This window comes from Armigeres subalbatus, chromosome 2 (assembly GCF_024139115.2).
Source record: "Armigeres subalbatus isolate Guangzhou_Male chromosome 2, GZ_Asu_2, whole genome shotgun sequence".
Classification (NCBI taxonomy): domain Eukaryota; kingdom Metazoa; phylum Arthropoda; class Insecta; order Diptera; family Culicidae; genus Armigeres; species Armigeres subalbatus.
In genome coordinates this window covers 119,926,585-119,953,878 of record NC_085140.1, presented here as the reverse complement: position 1 = coordinate 119,953,878, position 27,294 = coordinate 119,926,585, and the positions used below count along the sequence as shown (strand labels likewise).

Here is a 27,294-nt window from a genome sequence, read left to right as displayed (position 1 = left end):
CCGACCCACCGAAGCCACATGTTGATTCAACACGGAACTTTCAGCGGAGAAGGCAAAGCGGAGAACGCTTTGTCATGTATCATTATTTTGTATGTGTGGATCATCTGCTGTAACCGCAATCGGCGATGTATAGGTAGTCAAAGCGTTCTTCGCTGGCATTGCACGGTTTGGTGCCAGGTCGGTGGCACGCCGCCATGTTTTTGTAGCCAACATCTCAGTATAAAATTCATGATAGTATGTGTTTTGTTTACAAACATCACATTTGATTTCTATTAGGATACAGAACTGTCAGTGGGATACGGTCGCGTTATGTTGGCTGCAAAACAAACCTATTGTGTGAGATAGGGATGCCACCGGGCTGTTTGGTGCCTGTCGAGAACCGCTTCAAACAGCGCATGCGCGATTCGGTGAAGAGACTGCAAAATCGAAAGAGAAAAGTAAAGCCCGCACGCTTAAAGTCATTCACACAATTTTGTGTTTCGTTCACACAAAACGGGCCTAACCTGGAACAACACATATTATGAGTAACTGCCATGTTACTCATTTTAGTGTAATTGACGGTTAACGATTTCCGATGAGTTCATTTCACACAGTGAGAGAGCGGTCGGAAAACGGACCTAACCTCAATTATATTTTTTCATGTAAATTGAAAATTATCGCAACATTTTTATACTATTTCAGAGGAGTCCCCATTTGTTTCGATATGACCAAACTAAAGTGTGATGTTTATAGTCGCACATTTTAGTTGTATCGTATCGAAACATAACGAAAATCCACAGAAAAAGTCATTTTCGTTGCGGTGCATGCCGGACGTAATCGATCATGGCGATCAAAATGGACTTGACAGTTCGAAGCAAAGTTTCTTACACATATTAAAAGAATAAAAGTCATTACACAGCGACTGTGCATGTCTTACACATAATTTTCACACAGATTGCTATTCTCTCGTGCAGAGTGTAAAATAATCGAAATTTTTTGGTGAAGTCCATTTTTCTTCATTTGTCAGTTCACTTCCGACACATTCATAGTCGGCTCTGGACAGTCAATATTCAGTTGAATATTAGTCATTGAATATTTATGCACATTTTACAAATTGATAAATTATCTGAAATCTGAACACGTTTCAAATGAGTAAAGTGATTTATCACAAAGGACTGAATCCGATTTTCATCCGCGAGGCACTTTCAACGGTAAACATCAACATAAACAATGCTAATTATGTTTTTTCTGCACATAGTAAACACACTCAGTGACAGTCGAATGAATGAGTTCGTGGAGTAGTCGTCTGACTATGTCATTCTATGTTTTGAATAGTCATGCGATGTTTGTCAAAATTCGGACCGAAGTTGCTTCATGAAGATGAATATTGATGAAGATGAAGATGCTCTCGTGTCATCGTCGTCATGTGTGAAAATTATTCATGCGATGTGTAATTTACTTTAAACGTGCGCGCATTTCTGCTCTCTCAACGCGTTCCATGACAAATGTTCCGCTTTGAATAAGCACCGCGAAGCGAAGGCGCTTTTGCTATTTGATATTGAATTGGATGGCCCGTTTACATATCCATTAATCCTGGCGACAATGTGCTGTCCGATAATACTAGCGCGACATTAGCTCAATGTAAACAGAAATTGTCATCTGCTAATAAGCGCTTGCAATCAAGCTTGTTTACAAATACGCTTATTTTATTCGACATTGAAGTATCCGACAATATTAACATAATGTAAAAAGAACAGACATTTCACCTTCTGATGAAAATCTACATACCTATATTGTTGCAGAATTAGCGAATATGAAACGGGTCGGGGAAGGGGGGGCAATATGCCCTAGCTAAGCAAACACTGCTCTATTGTCTTATTTGTAACGCTATTCATGGGCATTTTTACATTATGCATCAGTTAAACAAGCTAGCTAGTTGATGCCATTCAAAAATTGTCGAAAATTTCAATCATATTGATAACATTTACATTTAAAAAAAGTGGTGATATTTTGTTGCCGGAAAACTCATGAGGGAACAAAGCACCACGCGTCGGCGAATCAGCATTCTAGTATGGATAGTCCGTGGAGACGCAAGTACTTTGTAGGTTATTGCTACTAGGGCGTTTTGCCTCGCCAAAATGTTAGATGTTTCTTCAAAATGTGGAAATTTTCGGTTTTTTCGACCTTCCAATGCACTATTTTGAAACTTTCATCGCCTATCCTACATAATTTTAGATCTAGTTTTGTTACGGACATATTAATGACGGTAAATATGAGGGAAACCACAAAAGGCGTTTTGGGGGGGGGGGGGTGGTTTGGGGGAAATTTATTTCTGAAGGTTTTTTTACGAGTATTCTAATATATTTTGTTAGGTAGCTGTTCGACATCTGTCCAGTCCAGAACATTAGTGTACAGACTTTATTTTTCTGATATGACATACTTATCACAAATTATCATTAGTAACTTTGCATGAATAATATATTCCACTTTTGTTTTCTTTATTTAAAACCTCGTCTCATTTTACGAAATAACTCAAATTAGAATTGTAAATGCCAGCTCAATAATTTCCGAATAGATATATGTCTCATTTGTCACATTGGAAACGATTCAGATGATAGTTATTTTTAATTTTAAGAATTATCATTTTTAAGCTTAGTTTCTTCTTCTTTTTTATTGGCATTACATCCCCACACTGGGAAAGAGCCGCCTCGCAGCTTAGTGTTCATTAAGCAGTTCCACAGTTATTAACTGCGCGGCTTCTAAGCCAGGTTACCATTTTTGCATTCGTATATCATGAGGCTAACACGATAATACGTTTATGCCCAGGGAAGCCGAGACAATTTCCAATCCGAAAATTGCCTAGACCGGCACCGGGAATCGAACCCAGCCACCCTCAGCGTCAGCATGGTCTTGCTTTGTAGCCGCGCGTCTTACCGCACGACTCAGGAGCTTAGTTTAGTTTAAGTTAATTCAGAAAATAAATAGTAGCTAAGAACCAGTTAGATGCAACAAAAAAAAGCAAACATATTGAGAAATGCGCTGGAAAATGATTCGTTCATAATTTCAGGTCCCTTTTATGTGTTTTTCTCGAAATAATAATATAGTGCACAGGTTGAAGAATTGATCACGCGACGCCTCTGGGAGAACCGTAATGCATTATTTTGGTAAGAGTCCCTCGCTGGTACACGATGATCAGCAGGCCCTGACATGCGGAACAGAAGCTGTTTTCTGCCCTTGGTGGACGGACGCTCGATCAGATTTGCATTTCCGAAGAGGAACAATCACCCCGTTCTTTGTCAGCACACGACGAATGTTCCTCCCGAGGTTGGTTACCCCATCTTCCCTAGGATTACTGGTGGTACTCCGGTTTGCACCACAAGGAGGTAGGGAGTTGCTGGCCAAGCTGCTATGGATCACTCCTTGGGGCTTGGGGTCTATTTTGGTCCTTGAGGTACACGAAGTACCAATGCCTTGCTCAGAATTTACCGTGCCGTATTTGAGAGACGCGTGCTTAGGACCATCTTTGATGGTGTGCGAAAGAACGGTGTGTGGCGGCAAAGAATAAACTACGCCCAACTCTACCCAGTATTCAAAAAGTGACTGGAGAAATACAAAGGGCAGGACAAAATGCAAGACTGCCGGACAGCAACCCTGCAAAAATGGTGCCGGATCTGGCAGGTACAATAAAGAAATGTTAGTTGGGCGGACCAGGTTCCAAAAAATGGCAAGAAGATTCTGTTGCGCAATCGTCAAAGTAATTTTAACTGGTACGCAATTATACACAAGGACGATCAAAGGCATTTTATTGACTCGTGGTTTTACTTTATAATATCCATCAGTCAGCAAAACACAAAAGAGTGGCCGCCACAACGCCGAACGACCTAGCCCTCGTCTCGCGTTTAAACACCATTTGTAAATCAATTAAAAAAGTAAACAAATTCTGTCTTCCCTTCTAGTTGCACGATATAGTTTCTTATTCCCTAGCAGCCCACCAACAGAGCCAATCGATATCCGTAATGTGCTCACTTTAACTATCCCTGTCATCTGATTAATGACTACGTCCGGAGGTGTCATTTATCGAAAAGCAAGCAAACAGACCTCCCCCCTGTGACTCTTTTGCCCCACACACCGTTGGTAGCGCGCAAAGGTAAAGTCATTGTGAAGGTGCTATGTTTGCAAACTGTTTGCTATAGATTTAACTTCAACATCAACGTGGATCGTATTTACGCGAACAATGTGTACATAGAAGCACATAAAAGCATCCATAGCCACCCCCGCCTCTCTCTCTCTTTTTCCCAGAGATTATGTCTGCTGGCATCGTGGTCTTGTAATGGGGATGACTTTGACACACAGGACTTCTGACGGTTATATTATCTTTCGAAACTGTATCTCGAAGCACTATTGTACGGAGAAGATTGTTCTCCCTGAGTGCAACTGCAACATTATCAGTCATAATTCATAGTTCAACGCGATGATCCAGCGCCTGAAGGCGTCTACAACAGAACTATGGAAGGGTAAAAAGGTACTTCTGCTATGGTACTGCTTGTAATTACATTTGCTTTATGATATGTCTATTCCCTTCTACAGATTTTACTACTCAGTCGCATTGAAAATAAATGATGTGATTTTTAATAATTCTTCTTTTTCTTCTTATTGGCATTACATCCCCACACTGGGACTGGGACAGAGTCGCCTCGCAGCTTAGTGTTCATTAAGCACTTCCACAGTTATTAACTGCGAGGTTTCTAAGCCAGGTTACCATTTTTGCATTCGTATATCATGAGGCTACCACGATGATACTTAAGCCCTGGGAAGTCGAGACAATTTCCAATCCGAAAATTGCCTAGATCGGCACCGGGAATCCAACCCAGTCACCCTCAGCATGGTCTTGCTTTTCAGCCGCGCGTCTCACCGCACGGCTAAGGAGGGCCCCTTATTTTTAATAATTACTAGAAATATATTATTATCTGAAAGATGTTTCAATGAAATATGTGTTGAAAAGCCTGGAATTCTGTTGAAATGATTAGGATCTTTCGTTTTTTTCCATAGATTTATTAAAATAAATATTTACTCTTCGTCTTCCGAGTAGAGTTAATTGTTATTTGATTTGGCATGTTATTTGATTATATGTTTTTTCTACGGATTTATTGAATTATTATTGAATTAGGTTTCGTTAGTAGTCAAAATAACAAATTAAATACACAAAAAAACTGCTTTATTTTGATTTAAAATTGTATTCGAAACGAATGGCTGTAACTAAATTAAATATATCAATAATCGTCAATATTTTAAGTTGATACGATTTTCGTTCTGGCCGAGCTTACTGCTTGGGATGCAACTTTGCCACGTCATATAGAAGCTAACCTGCACCTGGGCACCGGCGTATTATCGATGTTTTCCGTCATCATGGGACATCGCAGCTGCAACGACCTAAAAATAGTAACCCCGGAGAACCAGCTGATCGACCATTCGACGCCACCATATCTGTTTCCACGGACGACGACGCCCTAATAATAAATTTCCACGCTTTCCACGTAGATGCTTTGATTGCCTGATTTTCGTTAACAAGCGCATGGACGTTTTCCGCATCATCGTGATAGTCGCAGTCGTGCTTCGCAGGACGTTTGTTTGGGTGTCTATTTGATTGACAGCCCGCAGTGCGTGGAATTCCTGGTTGGATTTCTTCTCGGCGGGTGATGGACATTGATTCAGCCGATTATAGATTCGTTCGAATGTGCGTGTGTGTGATGATGTGGCTACATTTCTCGCCGGCACAGTCAAGCTTGACAGCCAGCTGTTTGTGGGAGCTAAGTTGATAATTGATTGTGACGAAAAAATCCTTAAAGATGAACATAGATGAAACCAAATTGTTTTCATTAAAATTCATCATAAGAAGTGAAACACTTAAAATTTTGACGTTGCTGATAATTATTGTCACATTGATGCCTCCAACCGCATAAAGCTACATAGTGACCTTATTTCGATGCAATGGTGAAGAATCAGCACAAAATAATTCACCATAGCTCAAGAACCACCTACACGGGTTTTCTCAAGAGCAATATGAATGCAACAACAGCAACATCAGCAATGGCTTAGATAGGGCGGAGAAAGATGCATTCAATAGTGAACGTTCATTCTCCACACGAGGTGGTGCATATTTGCATACACTGCGCACAAACTGGTAGCACTTGCGAGACTTCATATCAACACAGGATATATCGAGAATAAAAAAAACTGAATAAAAAGATGAAACACTCCCTTAGGTTGGTCTATAACTAGGACGAGCAGAAAGTAATGCACTGAAAAAGCTCACAAAAAGTACATTTGTTTCCCAGAAAGTGCTTCTGTAGGATAACGAATACAATTCAAAATCTTTTTCTCCGGATTGAAAATGTCAAAAAATAGATTCAGCCCTCCCGCAATCATGGCTCATTAGTTACTTTGCAGGAAAAGGTTTTGATCAAGTTCCCTGAACAATGCTTGGGATTGGGATCAAATCGCTAACTTGTCACCGGAATCAAACCGTCACCTTCAGAATAGTTTTGCCACAGATAACAGATAGTTGAGCTAGGACAAATTTTGTGTAAACTTTTGAGTTGATAAACGTTGATTCACTCCTGCAATCTACTGATTGCGAAAATACAGACTGACGCAACTGACTATCAATCGCCGATCGCAGCTCATACATTCGAGAAAGTATTCTGAGGACATTTCTCAAGTAACATTTTTAAGTTTTATAACGCTATTGAAGACCGTAATTTACTCTACAAGAGTGTTATAAATCCAAAATGTTACTAGGGTTGGTCCATCTGGTCACATTACTAGACATCCCGGAGTGCTAGTTCTTACGGGGGAGCGGTAATTTTTTTTATAGATTCTGAACGCTTGCTTAACATATTGATAAATACACTGACAACTAAGGCTTGAATCCTACCAACTCAGTAAATTCGTAGTCGTCATTCGTTAACGAGGGGTATTGCACCGTTGCGCATATAAACGTCATTGCTGTGCCTTTTTGTTATAGCAAGATCAAGAATGTGAGCTTGGTTAATGGTCGAATAATGCTGGATGCTGATTTCAAATCTACTTGTCCGTCCTTGTCTGGATACGTTGACTACGACTGCCAATTCCCAGCTGTTCCTCCGTGCTTCGTTGACGACTATAACTAGTCCTCCAACTTGAATCGACTTCTCTTCAGCAAACCACTTAGACTGCTGAGTGCTGCGAGATGACCAGAAGATATTTCTTTACCCACCGATTCTAGAGGCGGTCGAACATGGCCTGGACATCCTTCCAGTTCGAGCGCATCGCCAATGAGGAATCCGTCGGAGCTTAGACTGGTTGACATAGTCGCTTCAGTTTCAACTAAATTCAATGGAAGATACGTAAAAAGATGAGTGTTCACCATTCACTCTGCTTCAGCTAAACCTGAAAGAAGTGTTCCTCCGTCCGGGGTTTCGCGACAACTTCATAACGGCCAATACTGTTTCTACCGAGCGGAGAATGCAGCTTCCATTGTGTTCTTGCATTAGTAACCGCCGACGCCAGATCATGATTTACTTTACTGATTTCTTGCCGAAATATAGTAATATTTTTTCGGGATATTCTCGAGACATTAACGAGCAGTGTTGCGAAAATCTCAAAATCTCAAAACTCATGAACGATTCAAATCAATCGTTGAACAAATCAAAGTTGAAAAACGCACCCAACTCAGCACCTATAAACTCATAGCTGAGTTGAATCATCCATTTGAATCAGCTGTGATGAATTTCTTCAAATTCGCAAACGAGATTGCTCGCACAGATTTTTGAATGATTTTACCAACACTGTTAACGTGACGTTTTAAAATTCCACGGAGAAATGTACTAAATTTCAACGAGGAATTTTGTGGATGGTGTTTCTTTGGATTTCTTCGGAAAATTCTTTGTATTGTCCACAATTTTTGATGTTGGACAACGTCTTACCCGAAGGTACTGCGTGTCAAATTAAGATCTAAAATTGGGGACCGTCACGAAATCATGTAAGATTTTAAACGTTAACCGAGCCTTTATCTTTTGATGGATTTTCGAGATTTATATATCAATCGACTCCGCAACTCTCCAGCAATTTGTCAATTTCATTGAAACTTTTGATTATTTACGATAAACTGTTGAAAATTTCAATTCTTGTCCTACCCAGTAAAAATATCAGAACCAACCAATCCCATTCATACATTCCCAACACGGACATCAGAATGATGTAAGTTACGGGCCTTATGACCTACCGTTTCATTTTCTCCGGGTATAAAAAACCCATGATTCGCGCTCGCGCGTCATTTCTGTACGATGATCCACGGTGAGTGAAATTTTCTTGCGTGGTTCCAGGACCAATAAATTGGTTCTTTCCAGTACCATCATTTTATATCAATGAAGGCTGTTGTGTGAATAATTTTGTTTTAAGTACAAATTAATCGCTTTGCGACGCCAAAAAATGCGGTCCGTAGCAGAATCACGATCGCGCGTCGGAGGGAGATGCTACAAATATTTATTCGCATGGATGGCATCAATGGCAGCCAAGTGAAATTTTGATTCTGATTTGTTTTGTTACTGTTTGTGACTGGGAAGGCGAATTAATGCGCAAATGCAAATCATAATCGCTTGGTGACAGCAGAAAGTTGCCGTCGGCAGCAAAATCACGAGCGGGCTACTGCTGGTATTCATGCGAAAAAATTTCTACTCCGTCTCTCTCTCTCTGACACGCGCTCGTGATTCTGCTACCAACGGAAACTATCTACCATCATCAAGCGAATCATTTGAACTTTAATCAAAATTCGTCTCGCCTCAAATTATGGCTTAAGAGCTGCTTTCACTGATAATAGCCAATCGATTGCATTTCAGACCCCACCGTTGCAAAAACGTGCTCCACCGCGCGCTGCCACAGCCGCCATCGTAGTGAAACAGGCAAGACAATTTCATCTGAGTGCTGCTGATGCCGACGACGACGACCACACGATCCACACTATCGGCGGGAATAAAATTTCCGGCAGGAGCTCCGCCGTTGCCGATGGATCGACATCGTTAACCATGTAGCCACGCCTCTTTGGTGTGTGTTACGGTTACACAATATTTGTCCTCATATAGATCAACAATGAGGCGGGACGAATGGGTCTCCTTTATTGATTATAAGAAAACTGCTTTCCCTCACTCGCGTCGCGTGGCATTTCATTTGAAATATCGTGAAGAGCGGTTAGTGGTCCCAGTCCCGTCGTTTTTGTATAACAATGTCTTTGCTGTAGCAAAATCTTCAGAGCTGTGGTCATCATCGCTTTCAAATCGCCAGCACAACAAACGACCCTGAAGGAGCAGCATCTTCAGAGACATCATCCGGCCGATAAAATTCGCCAGGACGCGATCCATAACACTTAAAACGGTTTCATGCCACCAAAAATGTTATTGCCTTCCTTCCACTCAAGGTAAGGCTTTTCAAGATGGAATGGATTTGCAGTACAACACCAATCAGAACAAATTTCAAATTTTACTGTAGAAAAGAAATTTCTTAAGGAAGATAAAAATCAACCTAATTGTAACGTGAATATTCCACAATCTACAACATGTTTGATCAAAATGTGTCTCAGACGATCATACTTTAACCATATTCACATTTCAACCAACAAAACAATAATACTAAAGTTAACACTAAAATCCTAACCATAATAAACTACATACAGGGGTTAGACAAAAAGGTTGAGATAGGTAAAAATAAGTCGAAATTCAAATCAGCATAACTATGCGTATAATAATCCGATTTCGATAAAACCAGGACCATCAGAAGCGGACACTCTTCTTGTATACTGTCCCTCTGCAAAACCTGAGATTGGTCCTTGGCCACCGGAAATGTTCCGGGTTTTCCGAGGGTATGTTCAAGATGCATTTATTCCACTGCTTGTCATTTTATGTGACGTTAACTTTCATAATGTTTTATGCTTTCTTCGAAAACTAGAACTAATATGCCGGCCAATGGTGGCTGTAGATCGAGAATCCATCAAAACTACACAGAGATACGACCATTTCCGTAAAAACGGCCTTCCAGGAGGGGCCGGTTTTGGCACCATCTAGAACCATGCATATATGGGTGTCAAAATTCATGTTTTCCCAAGACGATGAATATAGGACCTTTAGTAGAGATATAAGTTGAGGACTGTGAGACTCTTTGGCCAATTTGTAACAGGTTCCGGAAGTTCTGCGAAAGTGACATTTGTTCAGGGTGTATGGCCAATCCCGTACCGTTTTCACGAAAATGGCCATATCTCTGCGTATACCTATCGGATTTTCGATCTGCAGCCAGCATTGGTCAGCATATTAGTTCTAGTTTCTAGGGAAAACATAAAACATGATGGCAGTAAACGTCATATAAAATGACAAGCAGCAGAAAAAATGCATTTTTAACATACCCTCGGAAAACCCGGAACACCACCGGTGGCCAAGGGCCAATCAGAGGTTTCGCATAGAGCCAGTATACTAGAAGAGTTTCCGCGTCTGATGGTCTCAGTTTGATCAAAATCGGATCATTTTACGCAAAGTTATGCTGATTTGAACTTCGACAATTTTTTGCCTATCTCAACCTTTTTGTCTAACCCCTGTACGTATGGGTTATAATAATAGTGTCTTGAACACAACCCTTCTGATTTTTTTTTTCGGAAGTACTATGGGAAGTTGTTAAAAAAGAGAAGTGCTGTTTGGTAGAAAGAGTCATTCGCCATTTGTCTACCAGAATGTTTGACTATATTACCCGTTCAGCAAATGACACTTTCGGTCAAACGACCATTTTGGCCAAACGACATTTTAGGCGACATGGCTTATTTGGTCAAATGATTGTTTCGGCCATACGACCTATTTGACCAAGTGACTTTTTCGCCCAAATGGCCAAATAATTTGTTAAGACGCCTAATTATGCCTTTCTTATGTCGTAGATAGGATGTTCTTCGGGTCATTTCATGCCTAACTTCCATTATGCATATCGTAAATTATGCCTAATATTCATTATGCCTAACGGGGTATACCCCGTTAAGACGAAGTCATCTTGCCGGATTCGATTTGGCCGAAATCAATTAAGGCAAAAATAGTTTTTTCAAAAATGTTATTTGGCTGAAAGTCGAACAGTCGAACTGATAATTTGGCCGAAAAAATTATTTCCCTTAAGGCTACCTTACACCTCGAGAAAATTTTTCGCCGGGTTTCGGTTCCCGTGTTATTTAAATGGGGCTGGGATTTTGATTTTCCGTGCCCATATGCCGAAAACATCGCATATGTAAAAATACATGGGGAAAAAATCTGCGGATCAAATTTCCGGGATGTGAGGCTACCTTTATGACCGAAAATGACGTTTGACCAAAAATGTTATGAGTAATATGACCTGGAATGTAGGCCCGTTCGGCCGAATTACATTTTCGGCTGTATGTCCATTTTGGCTGAATGGAGTGCACGATTTGGTGAATTCGTATTAGGACGCAAAATCCACATCTGTGCTTTGTGCGGTCGGTGATTAAACAAATTAGTATACGATTGGACGCGTTCATTATTTATTTATTATTTGCTCAGACTGAGGGTGGAGTGGCCTGTGCAATACAAAAAAGTCTTCTCCATTCGGTTCGGTTCATGGCTGCACGTCGCCAACCACGCAGTCTACGGAGGGTCCGCAAATCGTCCTTACCTGATCGCTGTGCAGCTCGCCTTCTTGTGTCCGACGGATCGTTGTCGAGAATCATTTTCACCAGATTGCTATCCGGCATTCTGGCTACGTGCCCAGCCCACTCATATCGTCTGATTTTCGCGGTATGTGAGATGGATGATTCTCCCAAAAGCTGATGCAACTCGTGGTTCATTCGCCTCCTCCATGTACTGTTCGCAATCTGCACCCCACCATAGATGGTACGCAGAACTTTTCTTTCGAAAACTCCCGTCCCGTTATTGCGAGCTTCCGGTAGCGGGTAGAGCAGAACTACCAAAGCGGACACAAAACAAACAAAACTGGAGGGCTAAAGCACCAACACAAATCAAATAACCACAAATCTCAATTTAATACATGTATTTAGGGTAAGGCACCCATTTTCCTCTGTTACTTCCTACCTCCTAGTCATCTTATCTTCTTTCCCTTTCACTCCTCTTTCTCTATTTTCCTACTTTACAAAACACCTCAGTTTTCTTACTCACGGTTTCTTCTCCGTACTCACGGTACTGTCGGGGCGTCCCCCTACAGCAACGACACGTTCTGTGGTCGGTTACCTGCCGCCGCTCCACGCACGCCTCTCGTCGACATCCTTGCCTACAATAGACACTCGTTCGCTCCGCACGCCAATCCCTCTGCTGGGGACCCCTCTGGCCGTCCAGTGCGACCGGGTTACTGGATGGGGACCCTCCGAGGGAGTTTTGGCCGCGCTCGTCTTCGATGATGCTTTCTTCACCCGCTGCAACGAGTGACGAATCTTTGCCGATCCTCGATCGCGTTCAGTCGGTGGTGCCTCCCCTCTTGTGGGACGATAGCGCTCGCTGTTAGCCCTGGGTTGTCGTTCACTCGCCGGCTTTCCGCCCCTTCTGTCCGGCGATGGGTTCCCGCGTTGTTCGGAGTGATCCGGATGGTGACAAAGGCCCTGTCGAGGCAACAGTGATGAAGGTCTATTTTCCCACAGATTTTAATAAGAGAAACTCACCCTTCGGGGCCTTTTACTGGTGATTTGCAAGACGCCAATGAGCTGGCCACCTTTTTCGCAATCCAATGGCTTGTTTCCGTGATGCTGATGATTCTGGGCTGATGTTTCCAAGCCCGCGATTGCACCTGAGAAGACGGTGTGCCTTAGTTTTGAGGTTAGGTAGAAACGTGTGAACTACTTACGGCTAGTTTCGAAACTTGCTGGTTGCTATCGTCCAGCAGTTCTTTTCGAGTGCAATGTTGGTCGAGCACGATTACGGTTTCACTCTTTTTCGGTGGTTGAGTCTTGATTTCCGTCTCTGTCACCGGGTTTGTCGACTAGCCGAAAACTTGCACTCGATCACTGCACTTGGCACAATAAAAGCTGCAACGATAATCCGGGCAACGGTATTTGTCAGCGGTTCACTTTTTATTCGCCTGCCTGCGAACAGACGGCTGCCTTTTCCAGCAGTTTTTGTGTTTCTTTTCTCTCCCCCAGCGGAAGCACAAACGTCAAAACGAAACGGTGTCGGCCTCTTATTTCGAATAGTGTTCCTCTCATTCGCTGCAGGGATGGGCTGCTCGGAGTGCGCTTAAAACGACGGTTGCTTCTGACGACTTACACTGAATGATTCGAATATTTGACGCATTTGGTATGATGATGTAATGCGGATTTCTTTGGCGTGCGTGGTTCAATTTGTTTTTGTCGCCCCTACTAGTTTGCTAATTTATTTGTTATCAGCTAATTTTCTAAGACGTAGTGGTTTATAATGGCTGAACAAAACCTAAACGTAACACCGTTCCTCCACGAGCACCGTCCAGGTCTCGTGTCCGTAGAGGACTATCGGTGTAATGAGCGTTTTGTAGATTGTCAGTTTGCTACGGCGGCGAGCTATATTCGATCAGAGCGTCTTGCGGAGCATGAAGTATTTACGGTTTCAAGTCACGATGCGTCTCCGAATTTCTCTGCTGGTATCACCAGTGAACCCAAGTACATGAATTCTTCGGCCACCTCGATTTCATCACCACCGATACAAACTCGTGATGGGTGGCTCGTTGTCTTCTCTTGAACCTCGTCCTATCATGTACTTCGTCTTTGACGTGTTGATGACCACCCTTCAGTCTAATGTAGGCTTCCTCCATATTCTCAAAGTTACGTGCAATAATATCTATGTCGTCGGCGAAACCAAATAACTGGACGAACTAATTGAAAATCGCACCACTCGTGTCGACCCTAACCTTCGTATTACCCCCTCCAAAGCAGTGTTAAACAGCAGACACGAAAGATCATCACCTTGCCGTAACCCTCTGCGCGTTTCCAAGGGACTCGAGAATGCCCCTGAAACTCGAACTACGCACATCACTTGATCCATCGTCGCTTTGATCAACCGTATCAGTTTATCCAGAAGTACTTGGATGTGTTCATATGAGACGCATAATATTCGCCAGAATCGGGTATTTGCGGTCGGTGAGTGAATAAATAGTGCGTGTTCGTGTTTCCGAGAAGTACGTAGAACGATCGCGCGATCATCCGAATTTATTTTGATCAGCTTTGTGTGGCCGGTAAATAAATTAATTAGTGCATGTTTATATTTCGAGAAGTGCGCAGAACGATCGCGCAATTATTTGTAATAATTTGTTCTGCTTTGTACGGCTGGCAAATAAATTGATTAGTGCGTGTTTGGTCGTAGAACGATTGCGCGATTATCCGAAATAATTTGTGCGCCCGTTAAATTAACTAACTAGTGCGCGTTTGGTCTTATTTTAAGTTACACGCCGGTTCGATAGGTAGGTAGTTTGATAGGTTTCAAAATTCTTCTTCCGAATAGAAGCCGTGATATTGATAACAAAACATGATATTAACTTGTTTGAAATAATAATAAAAATAACAAGCAAGAATAACAAAAAATTGCACCGGAATATCATAAAAAATCAGGTTTTGCTATTAACAATAACAAACTAATAGCTCAAGATTTTGAAGTTCTTGTTAATGGCAAAACCTGACATTTTTATGATATTTCGGTGCAAATTTTTACTCTTATTTCAAACAAGTTCATATCATGTTTTGATATCAATATCACGTTTTACTGTTTACTATTTACTATTATCGTCTACCCGGGATATTGATAGAGAGGGAAATATCAAAATCAGTTATTATTGACATGTTGAAAATGCAAATTATAAATGAATAAAAGACTTTGTTATGATTGCAAAATGTATTCTTCATTTGTTGTTCTGTTCTTCCATACAGTCTTCTATATATATAAAAATGAATTTCTGTCTGTCTGAACCAATATAGACTCCTAAACTACTGAACCGATCGACGTAAAAATTTGTATGCAGAGGTTTTTGGGGTCGGGAATGGTTCTTAAGATGGTTCGAGACCCCTCCCCCTTTGAAAAGGGGGGCTCCCATACCAATGAAACACCAATTTCTTCATAACTCCAAAATTAATTAGATAATAAATCAATTTTAGGCGAAACAAAGTTCGTCGGGTCTGCTAGTAACATAATAAAAACAAATTTTACTATTATAACAAAATTTGCATATAGGAATAACAAAATGTGATATCACAGCAAAATTTGTTATTATTATGTTATTTGTTTGTTATTCACCTCTACCCGGAATCTGGTCACATTCTGATCGGTTTTCAAATTTGGCTCTGAGATTTTGCAAAACAAGCGCATGGGAAATTGTTAGGAGAAATTTGTCCATATGCGTCCCTTTTTGAGTATAAATTATCACTGGAAAATGGTAACTTTTTGATAGACTGTGAACTTTTCATGCTCGGTTCTGAATGGTGTTGTCAGCTAGATTAGTAATTGTCCATTTCCAGGAACTTTTTTCAAATATGCGGAACTATATTTGGCCTTGAATTTTGATACGACTTATACTCTCTCTGTTCAGCATATTTCGTTTAAGTGACATTACTACTAAAGCCTGTCCACGTTAAATTTCGGACACCCATCATCCATTGCGATTTTTTAAAATTTTTACAAACCACTGAGGAGATCAATTTACATGACAGTTGAATCTCTCTGCTTTATGTTATTCTTTCAGCGGGTTTTTATTCTTGTCGAAAGAGATAAAATGGCCAAAAATCAAATGGACATTGCCTCAGTGTCCGAAATTTAACGTGGACAGGCTTTAGATAGATCGCAATCTCTCAATTCAATGACAAATTGAGATATTTTCTGAAAATAGTTAGTGGTACATCCCTGTACCATTTTAAAAATATTGCAGATTTATGACAATATTTACGAGCATGAGCATGAGCATGAGATCGTACAATTCGTAGTTGCTACTCCGTGATTGACCAGAACTAGCGGAATTGCACAAGGAACCAACAGATGGGACTTGGGATTAGCACTCCATCCTCAATGTGCACGTTCCGAAAGCTCAACATTTGAAGGTTCAATAACGGCGCCGGCCACGTCCTTACGATCATCGAGGGAAGGGAAGGAATGTTATTGTAACAACCGTTGTTTTAGAGACCGACGAATCGTCTGCATCTCTACGGTTGTTACGGGAAGGAGTATTGTAGGTAGGGAGAGGAAGTGTCATTACTTAGATAAGGATTCACCTTGGTAAGTGATGTAATCCAAGTAACTAGCATGTTAATGTTGACGCGAGAACAAAGCTAAGATCAGCTACGACGTATTTTGTTGTGTCATTGTTCACCCAACGTAAGGGCAGACAATCAATCGCTCCGGTAGAGCAATTGTAAATGGTTTGTGATAATTCTAACATAATCTGCTCCTGAGAAATGTATGCTGGGTGTTTCTGTAATTGTAATATTACGTGGTCCCACTCAAGAAATGGCGTACCGCACTTAAGAAAACATCACAATGTTATTTATTCATAGTTTAGCGGCGAGACGTGAAGTCTTGAGCAAATCAACCACTTTCTTGCTTTGTTATAAATTATTCAGAATACATCAATTTACTAGAAAGATCAAACATTTTTCATTATACTTATTTTCAATGAAAGCAACATGCAACACAGCAGCAAATAGAATATCCATTACGTAGACGAGCCTTGAAACTATAGCCTAATTATTGTTTCTATACATTCCTTTACACCATAAAACTAAACTATCTCGCATTTCGTTTTATGAATTTTTTATCGAACTTCGTGTTTCAGCAAATCAAATGTTTCAGCAACAAATCACTCAATAATGTCATAAAAATATTTCTGTCATGCTGACTGCCATGGAGGATTATTAACTAATAATTTGAGAGTGCGTTGCTAATTTCCATTTGATTAATAAAACTCAAGCTGATGTCATCAATATAAATAAATCGTTACCTTTATGGGAACACCCAGTTAAGCCGGCACCAGATTGATTTGTTCTTAAAAATGAGATTATGACAAATCGTGTATACCGTAATCGATAAGTGTAAATTTGTAATAAATGTAATGAATATAGTGTCTCAAATAGCTGTGCCATCAGTGTAAAGTTGTCAATTCAGAGAATCAGTTTGTAGTTTTGGCCCGGTTCAGGATGTTCAGTGTTTTGTAGATAGAACAGAATTGTGATTTTAATTTCTATGTCTTTTTTCGATCGTATTTTTGGTCGTGTGATCAATAAACCTCAACGATTTAAAGAAAAATCAAGTTGCCCAATAAAATGTCATAAAATAGAATTTTGTTCAATAAGTTTGTTGAGATTAAAAAGGCTTGTTCATCTCGTGCAATCATTCGCATTGAATAATGAAAATATAATGTGGGTTTTTGAATATTTTTTTCTAAACCATACAATCCAGCTTGCTTTCACACTAACAAAAATACTAGCCATATGAAAAAAAAAAATACTCCCTTGCGTGATGAAAACTCCTATGATCCTCTTCTGTTCTTGAATAAACTTATCACTCACTTTAGCACTTAACACCACATGTTTCTGATTCAAATTAAAAAGCATTGAAGAAGAAATCTTAAAATACGAGAACATTAAACAGAGAAAAAAAAGCGTGATAAAGAAATTGACAGTCAACCGTCCGCGGCAAAGCTTGCTACGCTTTTCTGCAGATTTATGACAATATTTACGATGCCCTAAACTATTGTTGAGCTCAGATCCTTGAAAGTCTATATGGTCAATATTTACGTGAATCCGACTATTCTTATGACATTGAATAACTTAGGACATTGAATAACTAAATAGGACATCATTACACTACTATGGACACCAGGGGACTGAAGGGATGGCAGATTCGCCTACCCATAATTCATTCAAAAAAGGTTTGTTTTGCCCTTTTATCATTGATTACAATGCTTCAGAAGTATTGATGGACTATTTTCGGCATAAAATAGCCATTGGCGTAAATAAGGGGGGGCCGGGGGGGCCTGGCCCCCTCCAGACCTACTTGTGGCCCCCCAGAAAATTTTGAAAAGTAATTCCAACTTAGTCAGTTTTTATTTCATTTACATATTTCCTACATATTTCTTAATTTTGATTATGAATTCTATAAACATATTGTTTGTTGCGTTATCACATCTATGACCATTTGTTCAGCAAAGCATCGAAATATTTAAGTTGGACCCCCGGGAACATTTTCTCGATTTTTAAGCTAAAATCAATGCCGCTTCTAATTCAGTTGCTAGCTTAAAATAATAAATTTGTTCTGCATTTGTTTGACTAGTATCCTGGTCGCAGAAACATAAAAACATAATTGTATTAAGATATAAATATTTCTGTTCTATTAAAGTACCATCCGCTTCAAAAAAGACTGAAGCAACTACATCAAAATGAGCACATGTACACAAACCCGGTCAATGAAATTTCGAACGACCATTCTTTCGAAAATCTTCGAGTTAATCGCAAGGTTTGCTGCAAAACAGTTGATCAAATTCCTATGGAGCTTTTTGCTCTCGCTATATAATTCTGGCACAGAAAGATATAAAATTATAAAACTTAAGAATCTTTGTTACAATGACAGAAAAATCAACAACGCATTCCATTGAAAGTATTAGGACAAAACATAGGCAACCTTCGCACTCACAACAGAGATTGCATTAAAGAAATATTTTTATAATCCTCAAAAGACCTTGTTCCATTTAATTTTTTGGCGATTTCATAAGGATCATCGGAAAACTCTTTTGTGCCTGCTTTAGTTAGAATTTGTTTATTAGGATAAAAAAAATAGATTTAGAAACCAGTTCGTATCAGAAAACATTTCTTTTGCAGCACAATTCAGTTCGATTTGGTTGCTTCTCAAGTCTCTTTGATTTTTGCAGAGAAAAAACCTATTCAGAAAACCATAATAAAGCCTCTTCCTAACGTCAGTAACTACAAAAACCCTATGTTATTCTGGAATTTGATTTATGACTCATAATTTTATGACTCATGGAATGTATGACTCATAAAAAACACCAAATTTGTGTTCATCGGTACTTAGCTATTTCAGCACATAGCATACATTTTGGAATTGCATGAATACTTATATTGATTATGACAAAATTTCGTGGAATTTATTCCACATCTAAAGAGTTTCAAAAATTTCAAGTTTCAATCGAGATCTTTATGCATTAAGTAATTATGGAAATGCTTGAAAACTTTCAGAAATATACTCATATCGAATTTCATTTATAGATAATTCGAAGAAGATTATTGAATCTTAGATTACAAGACAAAATTTTCAAAACGACTTATCTACTTTTGTAAACAAAGATTCAAACGACGATTGGACGAATCTGATAGCTCTTCCACGCAAACCAACACCATCAATAGGTAAGTGAAGGATTCCGCTACCTGTTGATGGTGTTGGTTTGCGTGGGAGAGCTATCAGATTCGTCAAATCGTCGTTTGAATCTTTGTTTACAAAAGCAGATAAGTCGTTTTGAAAATTTTGTCTTGATTACACACTTATCCACATTTAGTAACATGGAGAAGACAAGTTGACACAGACACAGCGTTTTGAAGCAATTACAGCATCATTGGAAATCAATTGTATTATTCGCGATTTTTTTTATGTTAGTTCTAGGACGAATGAGCGATAAACTTAGTCAAACAATTTCTATTGCAATCCATGCGCACAGTGCTTTAAATCGCCTTTGAAAATTACATCCCACCAGTTGGGGCCATGGCCCCCCCTAGACCGAGACTCTAGTTACGCCTATGAATAGCTATACAAACACAAACGCCTCGATATACATCAACTAATTTCAAGTTTTTGTTAGAAAAAGTGAATTACCGAAAATTAGCACTAACTACGTACGAGCCATTCGCCCAAAATGAGCAGCTGAATTAGGGTATACCACCCAGATATTAGGTACCAAAACACCAGTAGCAAAACCGATGTGAGATAGATGGCAAATATACCGCGTATGAGAGCCGCTGCAGTCTTCTGATGGACACTTTTCAGGAGTTTGACAACATTTTTAACTATCCTGAAGTTCAGATCATGATATTCAAAATAATCAACAAGGAGGTATATGATGTCTGAATCATTCTTGTGAGTTAGATCAGCTCCTGCAGACGTCATCTATCTTCATGAACATATTACAGTATTATAAGAATATGCACAACAATCAGACATGCGGTGTCGCTACCAATCGTGAAGGGAGGTTTAGCTCCTGGGGACATCATCACGCATTTATGGGCATTTTACATAATTATGAGAATATCTTCGACGCGCCAAACTGTACTTAAATTCAGATCTTAAAAGGTTGGATCAGTTCCACATTATCACACCGTTATGAATATTACAAAAGATCATTGTTTTCCTTGAGAAATACTTAGGAAATCCCTGTCAAATTCCCAAGTTAAGTTACCTAAACTGACTAAACGAAAAATAGCTGGGTCACGGAATTCACTCATATTGGGTAGGCTATCCGTGTCTTAGTAGGATAATAGAACGTCAAATTGCATACCCTAATACGTATTTTCCAAATCATGTGACGGTTTAATTATACTGTATGAGGGATTGCTGTAGGCATAGGCACAGAATAAAAACAGAGCATCCATCATATGCCCACACAACAGCTCCAACATTTGCCACAAAGGAAAGCGAGTGCTTAGGCACATGACGCCGCCGGAATTCCGTTGTTGTTGTAGTTGCAACTAGGCTGGTGAGATGAATACGATGACGAAGCAGTGCTAACAATAACACTAATATAGGACGATACTTTTCAAGCTGCAAAGGATCAATTCATCTAGTGGTGGAGTTTTGCTTCTCCATCAGTAATCGAATTTTGTTTCAGTTTTACTTACGATTTTTTAAACATTTGCTTCGACAAGATTTCAAATGTCCGGTGTTGGGTTAGGACATGGCCTGAAGTGCAATTCTCTTCCTGTAGGTGCATGAAGGAACGCTCGAATGCAAATGGCTCACATGTGCATTGCATTGGCAGCCTGTTTCCTGTCGAGCGTCGTGCTATATTCAACTTGGTATACTATTTGAACAATGCCCAGCTAGATGCAATTGCATCCCATTGTATCCGTTTCTATTGACAGTGGTGATTAGAAATAGATAACGGCGAGGGCCGGGGTGCTGCTAAATAATCGAAAATATATGAAAAACTTGTCGAGAGAATTAGAATGGATAGAATGGATAGAATTAAATTGGTAAATTTTTAATTTCGATGATTTCCGCAAATAAGCGAGAGGTTCTGCGATGGAACAGTTGGAACGCGTGTTCACGATGTGGCATTGAAGCAAACAAACAAACCTTCAGCACACAACGTTTCTATCTTTAACGCAAAATTCAAAGAGTATTCCTTCCAGCCGTAAAACCCATACTTAGCGTATTTTGTTGAAGCACGGATGATGTTTCACAGTTCTCTCTACAGTGATTTAGGTGGCATGTGCCGGTTATCCAGCAGTAGAATGATTTGTTTATCCGCTCAAATGCTTACCTCTTGCCGGATACACAAACGCACAGAATTCGGAGAATTCTCAGGAATCCAATTGTTTAGCACTTTCAACGTCAGTTTGTAATAGTTTTCGTTTGCGATTCCGGATTATAATACGTGCTTCCCGGTTTGTGTTTAAGCTGCAAAACGATTTTTGTAGCACTCAATTAAGTTTCCATAGTTTGAGTGTTTCTAAATTCTCGTATTTGTAAAACAAAAATAAACTCGCCCTAATTATTGACTCTTGCTATAGGGGGAGATCCCCCAGCGCTGGACACTTCTAAAAACGGCATTTGCAGAGATCCCTACATCATCTTATGTAGTACAAAACAAAGCTATTGAAAAGTCCTTTACCTGTATGCAATATCAGATCCTCATGTTGTAAATTTTGTACAAAATTTGAAATAAAACATAAATGTCAAAACTTTTCATGTTTCGCCATATTTGAGAAGGTCAACAATATTAAAATCAATTGAATGCATTCTGATTATGTCGAGATAGCCAATATTAGTCATATTTCAAATAATGATCATGATTTGTTGGATTTATAATGTATCTATGGTGGGAAATAAATTTATATATCCGGTAGCTGTCCCCCGGGTCCGGACAGTGTGTTTTTTCATGTGATCAAATAGCCATTGTATGCACATATTTTGCTAAATTTACTTCAATTCAATTGTTTTTTCTTGCTGAGCAGAAAGCCAAAGAAATAAACAGAAAAAAATTTAAGATTTTATTGTGTATGGAGGGAATTTTGAGAAGGATGTGAGAAATTGAGCTAGAATGTCACATAAGCTCTACCAACACGTGTTAATATCTGCAGCTTGAAGCAAGTTAAAAATATTACTATTCTAAATGATGTTTTTACTCATGTAATAGGAACTTGGTCATGTTTGAATATGCTGCAAAATTGTCCGGTACTCGGGACACTTTTCTGAATCGTGATAATTTTCCCAAAAATTCATCATCAAAATACTTTGTCCAAAAACGTGTTCAAATGGCCAAATATAGTTTGTATGAATCATCAATGATCATATTTTGTGTATATGGTATACAAGTAAACCAAATCATTCCGTGCCGATAGTTCGAACGAGCCAGACGTGTGTGCTGTGTCTCATCGCGGATTGCGTTCGGTAGTGCGAGTGCTATTGTGTGGTGCGTATCCTACCTACGGATCCAAGGCGATCACTGTCGGCGAGTGGAAGTAGCTGCTTCTGGCGACGCCAGTGAAGCAGGCTATTGTTACTGCTGCTACCTACAGCAGCAGCCGCAAATAAGTGGCAAAGATTGTTGTATTGTTCTCCCACAGAGTGGGTCTGATTAGAATAGTTTGAATTAGTTTTTTATTAGTTTTTTTTTCTAATTAGTTAATAGTTATTAGTTCTTAGCTTGTAATAACTATACTTCCAACACCTTGCGAGGTGATAATGGAGGCGGAGACTGCGGAGGGCAGTGGGCCTCCCAAAGATGGTGGTCGCACACGATTCTACCATGCATCTTCTCCTGGGCCTTGGGTTGTTTACTTTCGGCAGAAAGTGAAAAGCCTAGATTTTCTCGGCATTAAGCGAGATTTGACGCGTCGTTTTCCGAAAACTGATTTCCATCAGGTAAATCGGAACAAACTACGCATAACCGCACCTACATACAAGGATGCAAACGAAATCGCTAAAGACAAGGCTTACAATGTTGAATATTTGGTTTATGTCCCCTCGATGGAGGTCGAAATCGAAGGTGTGATAAACGCAGCGAGCCTGACCTGCAAGGATGTACTTGCAGGAAAAGGTCGTATTAAGAACGCCCTGCAATCTACTGTGGATATTCTGGATTGCAAAGAGTTGCATTCAGCAGCCATGGTAGATGGTAAGAAAGTGTATTCTAAGTCAGGCTCGCTTCGGGTGACGTTCGCCGGTTCGATTCTCCCAAAATATGTAGATATTGAAAATATGTTATTTCCGGTGCGTTTTTTGTGCCGAGGGTGTTCAATTGTACCAACTGCAAACAGTTGGGGCACACTGCCGAGTTTTGCGACAACAAGCCCCGTTGTGGCAAATGTTTTGAAAAGCATAGGGAGGAGTCCTGTCAACAACAAGCTACAAAGTGCGCTTATTGTGGCATGGATCCTCCCCATGGTTTGCAAGAATGCCCGGTGTACAAAAAGCGCACCCAAAAAGTGAAGCGCTCGTTGGTACAGCGCTCCAAGCAGTCGTATGCGGAAATGGTTAAGTCGCAAGACACATCCGCCACAGCCACTGCATCGACTGCTATTTCAGCCACCGTTCGTGTAAGTGATTATTATGATTCCATATCCATTGATGAATTGGACTCTGACGCAGCCGATATGGATGATCCTGCGGAGGTACACGTGCCCGAAAAGAGGAAGCAACCGTCTTCCCGGGATCGCGCCGTAAGAGAACAAAAAGTCATCCATAAAAGCTTGCCAAAATCTGAAGGTAATGGGGATTATTTAAAATCCCTGAAGCAATCTGTCTTCACTGCTCCTTTGGATCCTAGTTGCAGCAAGACATTCCCGCCATTGCCTAAAACCGATGTTTCCAAGAAACATCCGGTTAGAGAATCAATGAAAGAAAAATGCAATTCGCACTTCCAGAAAAATATTCCGTCCAAGCGAGGATTGATCTCCTTTAAGGACCTCGTGGACCGTTTTCTGAATTTGTTCAATATTCCGAATTCATTGAGGCCACTCATTGACCTCTTTATACAAACAGTAAAAAGTTATCTGAAGCAATTGACTGTTTCATGGCCCCTTCTTGCAGAAATTGTATCTTTCGATGTATAAGCAAGATACAATCACTGTGTTGCAGTGGAACTGTCATAGTCTGAAAAATAAATTAGACGTGTTCAAGTTTTTGATTCGCAATTCCGATTGCGATATATTTGCACTCTGTGAAACATGGCTTTCTTCTGAAGATGAAATCAACTTCCACGATTTTAATATTATTCGCCAAGATCGGGATGATCATTATGGTGGCGTTCTTTTGGGGATCAAAAAGTGCTACTCCTTCTACAGAATTCCCATTCCGACTGTTAATGGCCTAGAGATCGTCGCTTGCCAAATAAATGTAAAGAATAAAGATCTTTGCATAGCTTCAGTGTACATTCCTCCAAATGCCTCTATTAATCGTCGACATTTTTGGAGCGCAGTCTCCTCCTATCATCTCCAGTATTGATATTGGGTGATATGAACGCACATGGTATTGGATGGGGCGAAAGATATGACGATTATGGAGCGCCTATTTTCTATGATTTGTGTGACGATTTCAATTTGAATATTTTGAACACTGGTGAAGTAACTCGAATAGGACCAAATGGTCAACAAAGCCGTATTGATCTGTCTTTATGTTCAAATTCACTATCATTAGATTGCACGTGGAAGGTAATTCAAGATCCCCATGGTAGTGACCATATGCCGATAGTCACCACAATTAAGAGTGGCTATCAACAATCTGAGCCAGTTAATGTTCCTTTCGATCTCACGAAGAACATTGACTGGCAAAAATTTGCATCGGCGGTAAAATTGGTATTGAATCAACTGATACTCTTCCCCTTTGGATGAATATCGATTCCTTACTGAGTTGATTCAAAAAGCGCACTAGAAGCTCAGAAACGACGCGTTCCAAGTACATCTGTCATCAGAAGACCAGCCACTCCTGGATGGGATGATGAATGTACTAAGTTGTATTCTGAGAAATCTGATGCCTTCAAGGCCTTCCGTAAACACGGAAGGTCAGAGCTTTGAAGAGTATTTGAGGCTCGAAAGAAAACTCAAAAATCTTCTCAAGGCAAAAAACGTAGCTACTGGCGACGTTTTGTCGAGGGACTATCACGAGAAACCTCAATGACAACACTTTGGAAAACGGCTCGCAACATGCGGAACCGCATTTCCACCAATGAGAGTGAAGAATACTCCAATCGATGGATATTCAGCTTCGCAAAAAAGGTCTGCCCAGATTCCGTACCAGCAGAACCGCTATTTCGAGAATCAGTCACTGATCCCGGTTCTTTGGGTGGACCATTCACAATGCTGGAACTTTCTATGTCTCTTCTTTCATCGAATAACTCTGCTCCGGGATGCGATAACATCAAATTCAATCTTCTGAAGAACCTCCCAGATATCGTAAAAAGACGATTACTTGACCTGTACAACTGTTTCATGGAGTACAACATTGTGCCACCTGAATGGCGACAGGCCAAAGTAATAGCTATTCAAAAGCCTGGGAAACCAACGTCTAATCACAATTCATACCGACCGATTGCCATGCTATCATGCATGAGAAAATTATTGGAGAAAATGATCCTTTCAAGAGTCGACCATTGGGTCGAAGAAAATGCATTGCTTTTAAATACTCAGTTTGGATTTCGAAAAGGGAAAGGAACAAACGATTGTCTAGCGTTGCTTTCTTCAGATATACAACTGGCCTTTGCGCACAAGGAGCAATTGGCTTCAGTATTCTTGGACATTAAGGGCGCTTTTGATTCAGTTTCCATAGAAGTACTGTCAGACAATCTGCACAGTAATGGATTACCCATTATTTTGAATAATTTCTTGTACAATTTGTTGTCAGAAAAACAAATGAACTTCACACTCGGCACTCTGACAACTTCCAGAACTAGTTACATGGGCCTTCCCCAAGGTTCATGTTTAAGTCCCTTGCTTTATAATGTCTATGTCAAAGATATTGACAATTGTTTGGAAGGACAATGCACGCTCAGACAACTTGCAGATGATGCCGTGGTCTCTCTAAGAGGTCCATGTGCAGCTGTCTTGCAAGGACCATTGCAAAGTACCCTGGATAATCTGACTGTTTGGGCCAGACATTTAGGGATCGAGTTTTCACCGCAAAAAAACTCAGTTGGTTGTGTTTACTAAGAAGCGGTATCCTGCTCAACTGAAACTCAAGCTGTTGAATGATGACATCAACCAATCTTTATCTTCTAAATACCTTGGGGTCGTGTTTGATTCCAAATGTACCTGGAAACTCCACATTGAGTATTTGATACAAAAATGCCGGAAAAGGATCAATTTTCTACGTTCTATCTCCGGAACATGGTGGGGTGCTCACCCGGAAGACCTCATCAAACTCTATAGAACAACTATTCTCTCTGTTTTAGAGTATGGCTCCTTCTGCTTCCTCTCAGCAGCTGATTGCCACCTGATCACATTGGAACGAATTCAGTATCGTTGTTTGCGTATTGCCCTTGGCTGCATGCATTCAACGCATAACATGAGCCTGGAGGTGCTTGCTGGAGTCACTCCTTTAAAGCACCGTTACTGGGAGCTCTCGCTTAGAATACTCATCAAATGTGGAACAAGTAACACACTTGTTCTAGATAACTTCGATAATATGCTTGAACTAACTTGTCGTTCAAGATTCCTGAGAGTTTATCTCAACTACATATCATCAGATCTTTGTCTTCCGTGTTATAATCCCCTCGAGTTCACTTCACCAACGACAGTTCCTCCATTGAATACGATCTGTCCATGAAACACGCTATTCAAGGAATACCAGATCATCTTCGACAAATATCTATTCCCTCACTTTTTCTGAAAAATATGAACATGTCAATTGCAACAACAGATATTTCACTGATGGTTCTCGCATCAACGGATCCACTGGCTTCGGTGTTTTCAATGTAACTTCAACCACCTTCCAAAAACTTCAGGAACCGTGTTCGGTTTATGTTGCTGAGCTGGCAGCAATTAACTTCGCTTTGGGGATAATTTCCAATCAGCCCGTAGACCATTATTTCATCTTCTCGGATAGTCTTAGTTCTATCGAGGCA

At 40.2% G+C, this 27,294-nt stretch overlaps 1 protein-coding gene and 1 long non-coding RNA gene across 2 annotated transcripts in view; one reads left to right on the top strand and one right to left on the bottom strand.

Annotated features, from left to right (window-relative positions):
• LOC134210741 (beta-1,3-galactosyltransferase 9-like) overlaps positions 1-27,294 on the top strand; it is a 188,202-nt gene that overhangs the window by 70,268 nt on the left and 90,640 nt on the right.
• Positions 12,052-13,131, bottom strand: LOC134215023 (uncharacterized). Its single transcript, XR_009980002.1, has 3 exons — positions 12,847-13,131; positions 12,665-12,789; positions 12,052-12,604 (listed from the first exon to the last, which is right to left on the bottom strand). It is a non-coding gene; the product is annotated as an uncharacterized LOC134215023 (long non-coding RNA).